Raw genomic sequence first — 7,451 nt, 5'->3', positions numbered from 1 at the left:
TGATTTTGCAGAGTGTCTCAGATTGGTTTGTTTGAAGTGTCTGCATGGCAGAAACTTTTTGGCAGGAATATCAACAAAGTGAAGCTGTGTTCTCCTCACTGCACCCCATCAGGAGGTGAGTGATTCCACTGTTTACCTATGATGCTCTCTTTGATCACTTAATTAAGGTGGTGTCTGCCAGGCATCTCCACTGTAAAGTTACCTTTCACACTTTGCAGTTAATAAGTATTTTGTGAGGAAGTGCTTTGAAACCATGGAAATACCCTAAACGTCTTCAAACTTTTAATTTATTCATTTACTTTATATGAGTGTGGACTCAGAATTTCCTGTTTTACTCAATGGATTCTAATCGCTTGCAGTCATTACTTGTGATGTTCAAATTATCCCATTAGGCCCGGTGGAGCCCTGCAAGCCAGCCTCTGTGTTTTTTAGATATGTCCCTGTCATTCTTTAAGCATTGCCTTGCCTACTGGCACCACAAGATGTTTCAGGCTTATTTTGTGTTTTTTTTTTTTTTTTTTTTTTTTTTTTGAAACAGACTCTTGCTTTGTCACCCAGGCTGGAGTGCAGTGGCATGATCTCAGTTCACTGCAATCTCTGCCTCCCGGGTTCAAGCAATTCTCATGCCTCAGCCTCCTGAGTAGCTGGGATTACAGGCGTGTGCCACTAAGCCCAGCTAATTTTTGTATTTTTAGTAGAGACGGGGTTTTGCCGTGTTGACCAGGCTGGTCCTCAAGTGATCCGCCTGCCTTGGCCTCCCAAAGTGCTAGGATTACAGGCATAAGTCACCACGCCCGGTCAGCCCTAGTTTCCTTTGATGGAGAATGACATTTAGAAGCTAAGGTTTGGGTACTAGGTATACTCTTTGCTACTTGCATGTCACTGTTCCCAAGCCTTTTCAGTAGACAGGGTTAGGGAGTGTATGTATGTGTATGTGCATGTATATGTCCACACACATATTTATACCTTGTCTGTAAATATTGGAAAGCATGTATTTTCAACCACAGATTTCATTTTCCCTTTCCTTTTTTTTCTTTCTTGGAGACAGAGTCTTACTCTATCACTCAGGCTTGAGTACAGTGGTGCCATTATGTAGCTCACTGCAGCCTCAACTTCTTGGGCTCAACCAATCCTCTCACCTCAGCCTCTCAAGTAGCTAGGACTACAGGCACACAACACCACACCCAGCTAATTTATTTTTTAATTTTCAGAGAGAGGGTCTGACTATGTTGTCCAGGCTAATCTCAAACTCTTAGACTCAAGCAGTCCTCCTGCCTCGGCCTCCCAAAATGCTGGGTTTGCCACTGTGACTGGCCCCTTCCCATTTTTGTAGTTATTTTCTGATGGTAAGAAGCCTGGCTCCCAATATCTTTGATCTACTTACTAATATGGTTTGGCTCTGTGTCCCCACCCAAATCTCATGTTGAATTGTGATCTCCAGTGTTGGGAGAGGGACCTGGTGGGAGGTGATTAGATCATAGGGGTGGGCTTCTCCCTTGCTGGTGTCATGATAGTGAGTGAGTTTTCACAAGATCTGGTTGTGTAAAGGTGTGTAGCATTTCCCCCTTAGCTCTTTCTCCTGTCACTATGTGAAGATATGCTTGCTTCCGCTTTGCCTTCTGCCATGACTGTAAGTTTCCCGAGGCCTCCCTACCAGGCCTCTTATACAGCCTCTTGTACATAAGTCTATTAAAACTCTTTTCTTTATAAACTACCCAGTCTTAGGTAGTTCTTTATACCAATGCGAGAATTGACTAATACACTTACCCATTGCTCACTCCCTCTGTGTGCAACCAATCTCCCATTGCTAGCACCACCCACTTTGCCATGCAAATGCCTTAGCCCAGCTCACACTACTCAGGCTCCGATACCTTGCTCTGTGTGGGAGTTTGGAGGTGGTGAGCAAGTTGGTTCTCCTCCTACTCTTTGCCCAGAAGCAAAAGAGAACCACATATTAAAGAAGAGAAGTAATTCTGCCATAAGAGAGCAACTACTCTCCACAAGAAGGGACATTTTGTGATGCCATAAATTTGCCCCATGAAGTCTGCTTATGTCTCACTGTCATATGGAATGTGCTAAAAGTTTGAAACAGTTGAAGGGCAGGAAGGGTGTGGAAGTGGAAAATCCTAAAAAAATATAAAGAGAAGTAATGAGAGGGTGACATAAAGGAGAGAAAGGAAGTAGAAAAGAAAGACTGAGTAAGATGAGTGAGAAAATAATATAAGGAAGAGAAAGTAAAAAGTGTAGGAGAAAAAGAAGATAAAATGAACGATTGATTAACATCCCCTTTCCAAAGCTGTTCCCTGAAGGCCTAGTAAATCGGCTGGTAATAGGCTTGTAAGATACAATCTCTCAGCCACCAACTTTGGCATGTATTAAATTAAGGAAACAGCAATGTTTCTACGATGTCAGCAGTGAGTTACTATCTTTAAGGCCACAAATCCAGCTTTCCACAGAAACTCAAATGCAGCAGCCTCTGGATCTTCCCAGGTATTTTTCAAGTGCCTCCCAAGAAAAGCGCTTCACAGAGCACAGGGACTCATCCTCACCAGTTGAACCCTCTCATTAACCATGAGTTAATTCTTAAATTTCTAAAATAAATGCTTTTGAGTTTTTGAGAATGAAAAGAGCTTCAACCTTCTGTGGTCATGGGGAAGTGTGAATTCCCCAATCTAATTCATCTCATCTGTTTCGTCCTCCAATTGGCCCTCTGCACCATTGATCGATGCTGCCAACCCCATTTGTCTCCATGTGCCCACCTTACATTCCACCTCATCTTACTGCAATCTAGTATCTGCCACAAGCTCTTCATGCATGGAGGGTCAGAATCCTATTCTCAAGTAAAAGAATCCTTATCTAATGACCTCTTTGCTGCATCTGTCATAAAAAAAAAAAAAACAGTAGGAAGAGCCCATGGGTTAGAGGATGAGTATTGGCAAAGACCAGCAGAGAGCCTGAGGAATGCAGCTGAGAGGGGGCTAGTCCTCATGGGCAGCAGGGAGCTAGGCTTAGGGTAGCAGGGATATAAGTGGCTTCCCATGTGTAGTTGTACTGGCTTTGTGGATACTGCAAAAGAGTTCCCCTCCTTTCTCCTAAAAAGAGGAAACTAGGTTTGGCTAAACAAGGATGCAGTTCGTGGTTACAGGGGCTCTGGTGCATTGAGTGTTGTTCCAGTGGCTTCAAAAGACAGCCGTGGCAACTAGGGAACCAAGCATGCTGCTCCAGGGCCTGCAATGTGCTCACCATCCACCCCAGTCCCCTGGGTCTCTGCGACTCTCCCTATCCTGACCTGGCAGTGGCTATCATGGGTCTCTCAGAGTCTTGACCCTTCAAGCCTGAGGAATAGCTTTAATAGCCCAATGTTGCCACTGCCTGAGTGGGGTGGTGGAATGTTCTCCTCATTCACACCTCATCACAGAACCAGAGATGGTGGGGCAGATGGAAGGAGTGCATCTGGGTATTATTCTGAAGCTGAGGCTTCATAAGGGTGTGCCCATGTGTCTCCCTCCTCCACTGTACTGAGAAATGGGGATCACACCTTTGTCTTCACTGGGTCCTTTCCTTTCCCCCAGCCCCACTCCTAGTGTCTCACACACATGGATACCTCTCCTGCCACTTACTCAAACTGCAACTTTAGATCAATTGGGGATGAAGGAGGCATACTATTCTTAGAAGTCTTTACTGCCATCTGCTAGAAAATTGTCAGAAAGCCCATACAAATGTACAATGACTATGTGAATGGCACCCCCATAGTTGTGCAGTGTGTAGCTTTCTCACCGCAAGCTGCAGTCTGTTCGATGGATGAAAAAAATTCAATGCTTGTAGCCAATGCTTATATTCATTTTTGCTAATAATTCTAAACTCTCAAAATGGGGTTCCCAGAAGTGCTAACAAGGAACAATGATCTAAATTAACATTAATTACTCCCTTTAGGTGGAAGATCCACCAAATATTTAAGTTCAGATCAGCTAGAAACTGCCAGCACAAGGGGCTTGAATGATTTAATAAAACAGCCAGTGATAGATGTGAATGTTTTCATGGCTTAATGATTTTTTTTTTCCATGTGGAACTAGGAGGCTGGCAGTTTGCAGACTATAGCAGGCACAACATCAAAATTTGTCCTCAAGTTGTTCCTGCTGGGGGCTAGAAAGAGAGGACTGGCAGGGTGTGGGCCATCCAGCTGAGCCCATGGTAAGGGGCGCTGACAGGGTCGTACAGTGCGTGTTTGACTGAGTAGGGTGAACAGGTTGCTCACCAAAAGCTGTGTACCAGAAAGTCTGCTTGGTCCAGCAGAAGGCAATGTTTTCTCATTTGTCTGCCCATAGGGGATGCGGTTTTCTAATTCTCACAAGGACTAGCACCATACAAGAGATTCAAATTGTCACTGCAATGCTGAGCCTGGTAACAGCAGTTCCCTGAAATTAGCATCTCTTGTGCGATCCACAAAACCAAACACCCTGGCTCTTTCTCTCTCTCTTTCTACATGAAATCATTCATAAGTCTGTCATGAAATCTCTGTGTTCTAAGTTCAGCTCAGTGACTTTGTGAGCTGGAAACTCTCTGTTCCTGCGGATTACTCTTTTCTGCTGTCTATATCTCAAGAGACTGACCTTCAAGGGTGTCATTAAACAAGCTTACTTGCCTCTGACTTCCATCTGGTTTGGCCAATGAGAGATGCCGGCAGACCAGTAGGCTGCCAGGCGGGCTGGAGCAAAGATTGATTAATGCTTCCTCCCTGTGGGCCACAGGTTGGCAGTGTCCATGTCATGGGCTGAATTAAGTCCCCCCCAAATTAATATGTTCAATTCCTAACCCCCTGTACTTCATAATGTAACTGTGTTTAAAGATGGGACCTTAAAGGAGGTAATTAAGTTAAAATGAGATCATTAGGTGGGACCCTAATCTAATATGACCAGTGGCCTTATAAAAAGAGGAAATTTGGACACAGGTGCAGGCACAGAGGGAAGATCATGTGAAGACTGGAAGGAGAGAGGCCTTAGAAGAAACCAACCCTGCCAGCACCTGTATCTTGGACTTGTAAGAACATAGATCTCTGTTGCTTAAGTTATCACATCTGTGCTAGTCTGTTATGGTACCTGAACAAACTAATACAATCCCTCTACCAAAGTCACAGCTGCAGTCCATGCCCCCACTCCTAGAGCTCCAGTTCTCTCCTTGGGCTTGGATCATGGCATCCTCTCCTTACCCCTTCAGGCTTAGGAGAAAGCAAGAAGGGTCCCTGCTACTGCTTCCCTACCACTGCTGGTTCCTCTGAACTGTGCACATGCCTTTGTAACTGCCTTTATTCAACTCTTCTTCAGTTACCCCACTCCAGTGCACCAGGTATTACTTGCAGGAACTTAGATGGATCCACTTGTTCCCCTCACTATTTGCCTGAGCTATTCCTAAAAGGTAATCCTACCTAGTAGAAATAAACCAAAATGGCTTATCAGGTGAGCCCCCTTCTGTCACATTACTGTGTAAAAAGTATTTTCTAAGATTTCCGTGGTGGCAAGAAGCTGCTGGAATATGCAACCTAACAGCTCTGCAAAAATGAAGGTACTGAATTGTAACCAATGAATGAGAAACTGACTGCTTTGACAAAAAAAAAAAAATGTATGCTATGGAGAGGACACTTTGAAGGTGGATATTTAGAATTGTTTCCATCATTGAGAAATGTTGGTTCTGATAAACAGTGTTACCGTTATTAAAAATTCTGATATGTGCATGAGCTGAAAACTGAGAAATGGAATTTTTCTACATTATTTTGAAGTATTTTAAATGCAGGCTGGGCACATTAGCTCACACCTGTAATCCTAGAATTTTGGGAGGCCAAGGTGGGAGAATCACTTGAGTCCAGGAGTTCAAGACCAGCCCGGGCAATAAAGTGAGACCCGGACTCTATAAAAAATTTTTAATTTAGCTGAACATGGTGGTGCTTGCCTGTAGTCACAGCTACTTGGGAGGCTGAAGTGGCAGAATTGCTTGAGCCCAGGTGGTCGAGGCTGCAATGAACTATGATCATATCACTGCACTCCAGTCTGGTGACACAGCAATATCATCTCTTATACAAACAAACAAAAAACCTTTTAAATGTACAATTTCAGAGAGCTTTGGACATATCTTTATGTCCAAAAAAAAGGGTGGAAATCAATATATTAAAAGGATATCTCCACTTCCATGTTTATTGCAGCCCTATTCACAATAGCCAAGATATGGGTTCAACTTAAGGGTCCATCAGTGGATGAATGGATAAAGAAAATGTGGCATATATATACAATGGAATATTATTCAGCCATAAAAAAGAATAAAATTCTGTCATTTGCAGGAACATGGATGGAACTGGAGGCCATTATGTTAAGTGAAAGAAGCCAAGCACAGATGGACAAATAGCACATGTTCTCACTCATGTGGGAGCTAAAAAAGTGGATGATTGCCAGAGACCAGGAAAGACAGGGAAGAGGGAGAGATGAAAGGGAAAATAAGAATATAAATGTGTTTATTACCACTGAACTGTACACTTAAAAATGGTAAAGATGGTAAATTTTAAATGTGTATTTTACCTCAATAAAAATAAAGTGTAAAAAAACTGAGAAGTGGGGTTTTTCTAAATTATTTAAAAATCTTTCAAATGCACAATTTTAGAGAACACTGAATATATCTTTATCTGTCTCTGTCTCTACATATCTATGTAAAAATGGTGCATCAATCAGACTTCTTTGCCTTCTGACTTTCTCTGGGTTTGGTCAATGGGAAGCACTTTGATTAGAATATAAGAACTATTGATTGACCCAAAGCAGATGAAAATGTATTGGTAAACTTTCAACAGACCCTTTGCATAGCTGGTGGATGTGGGTGAAAAAGTGAGTCTAACTTACCAATTGCAGCCAATAATGCCCTTCTTGCATTATCTCTGTAGTATTGTTTTAGCCATGAGAATCACTAAAGCCAGGTATTAAAATAGACTGATCTTAGAAGCAGACTTTTGAATTGTGTCACAAAGTGTTATACCAAACTTTTCAAATGAAGCATATTCAGTTCAGTTACATATAAATATAAAATTAGTATACAACCTTAATAGGAAAGCAGAAAGCAAAAAGGGGTTTTGTACCATCAAGAAAATAATATTGTTTCATCTTTTCTTCATTCTTTTTCGTTTTTTGTTTTTTGAGACAGAGTCTTGATGTGCCACCCAGGCTGGAGTGCAGTGGTGTGATCTTGGCTCACTACAACCTCCGCCTCCCAGGTTCAAGCAATTCTCCTGCCTCAGCCTCCCAAGTAGCTGGGATTACAGGCCTGGGCCACCACACCCAGCTAATTTTTGTATTTTTAGTAGAGATGAAGTGTCACCATGTTGGACAGGCTGGTCTCCAACTCCTGACCTCAACTGATCCACCCACCTCGACCTTCCAAAATGCTGGGATTACAGGCATGAGCCACCGCCCCAAACT

General features: G+C 42.8%; 1 long non-coding RNA gene across 1 annotated transcript; it reads left to right on the top strand.

Annotated features, from left to right (window-relative positions):
• On the top strand, positions 1-6,593 carry LOC140712571 (uncharacterized). Its single transcript, XR_012094198.1, has 2 exons — positions 1-115; positions 6,329-6,593. It is a non-coding gene; the product is annotated as an uncharacterized lncRNA (long non-coding RNA).
• Positions 6,594-7,451: the final 858 nt, after the last annotated feature.

The sequence above is a fragment of the Chlorocebus sabaeus genome, chromosome 10, assembly GCF_047675955.1.
Source record: "Chlorocebus sabaeus isolate Y175 chromosome 10, mChlSab1.0.hap1, whole genome shotgun sequence".
Lineage (NCBI taxonomy): Eukaryota > Metazoa > Chordata > Mammalia > Primates > Cercopithecidae > Chlorocebus > Chlorocebus sabaeus.
The sequence above is the reverse complement of the archived record's forward strand: the minus strand, read 5'-3'. Positions and strand labels throughout refer to the sequence as shown.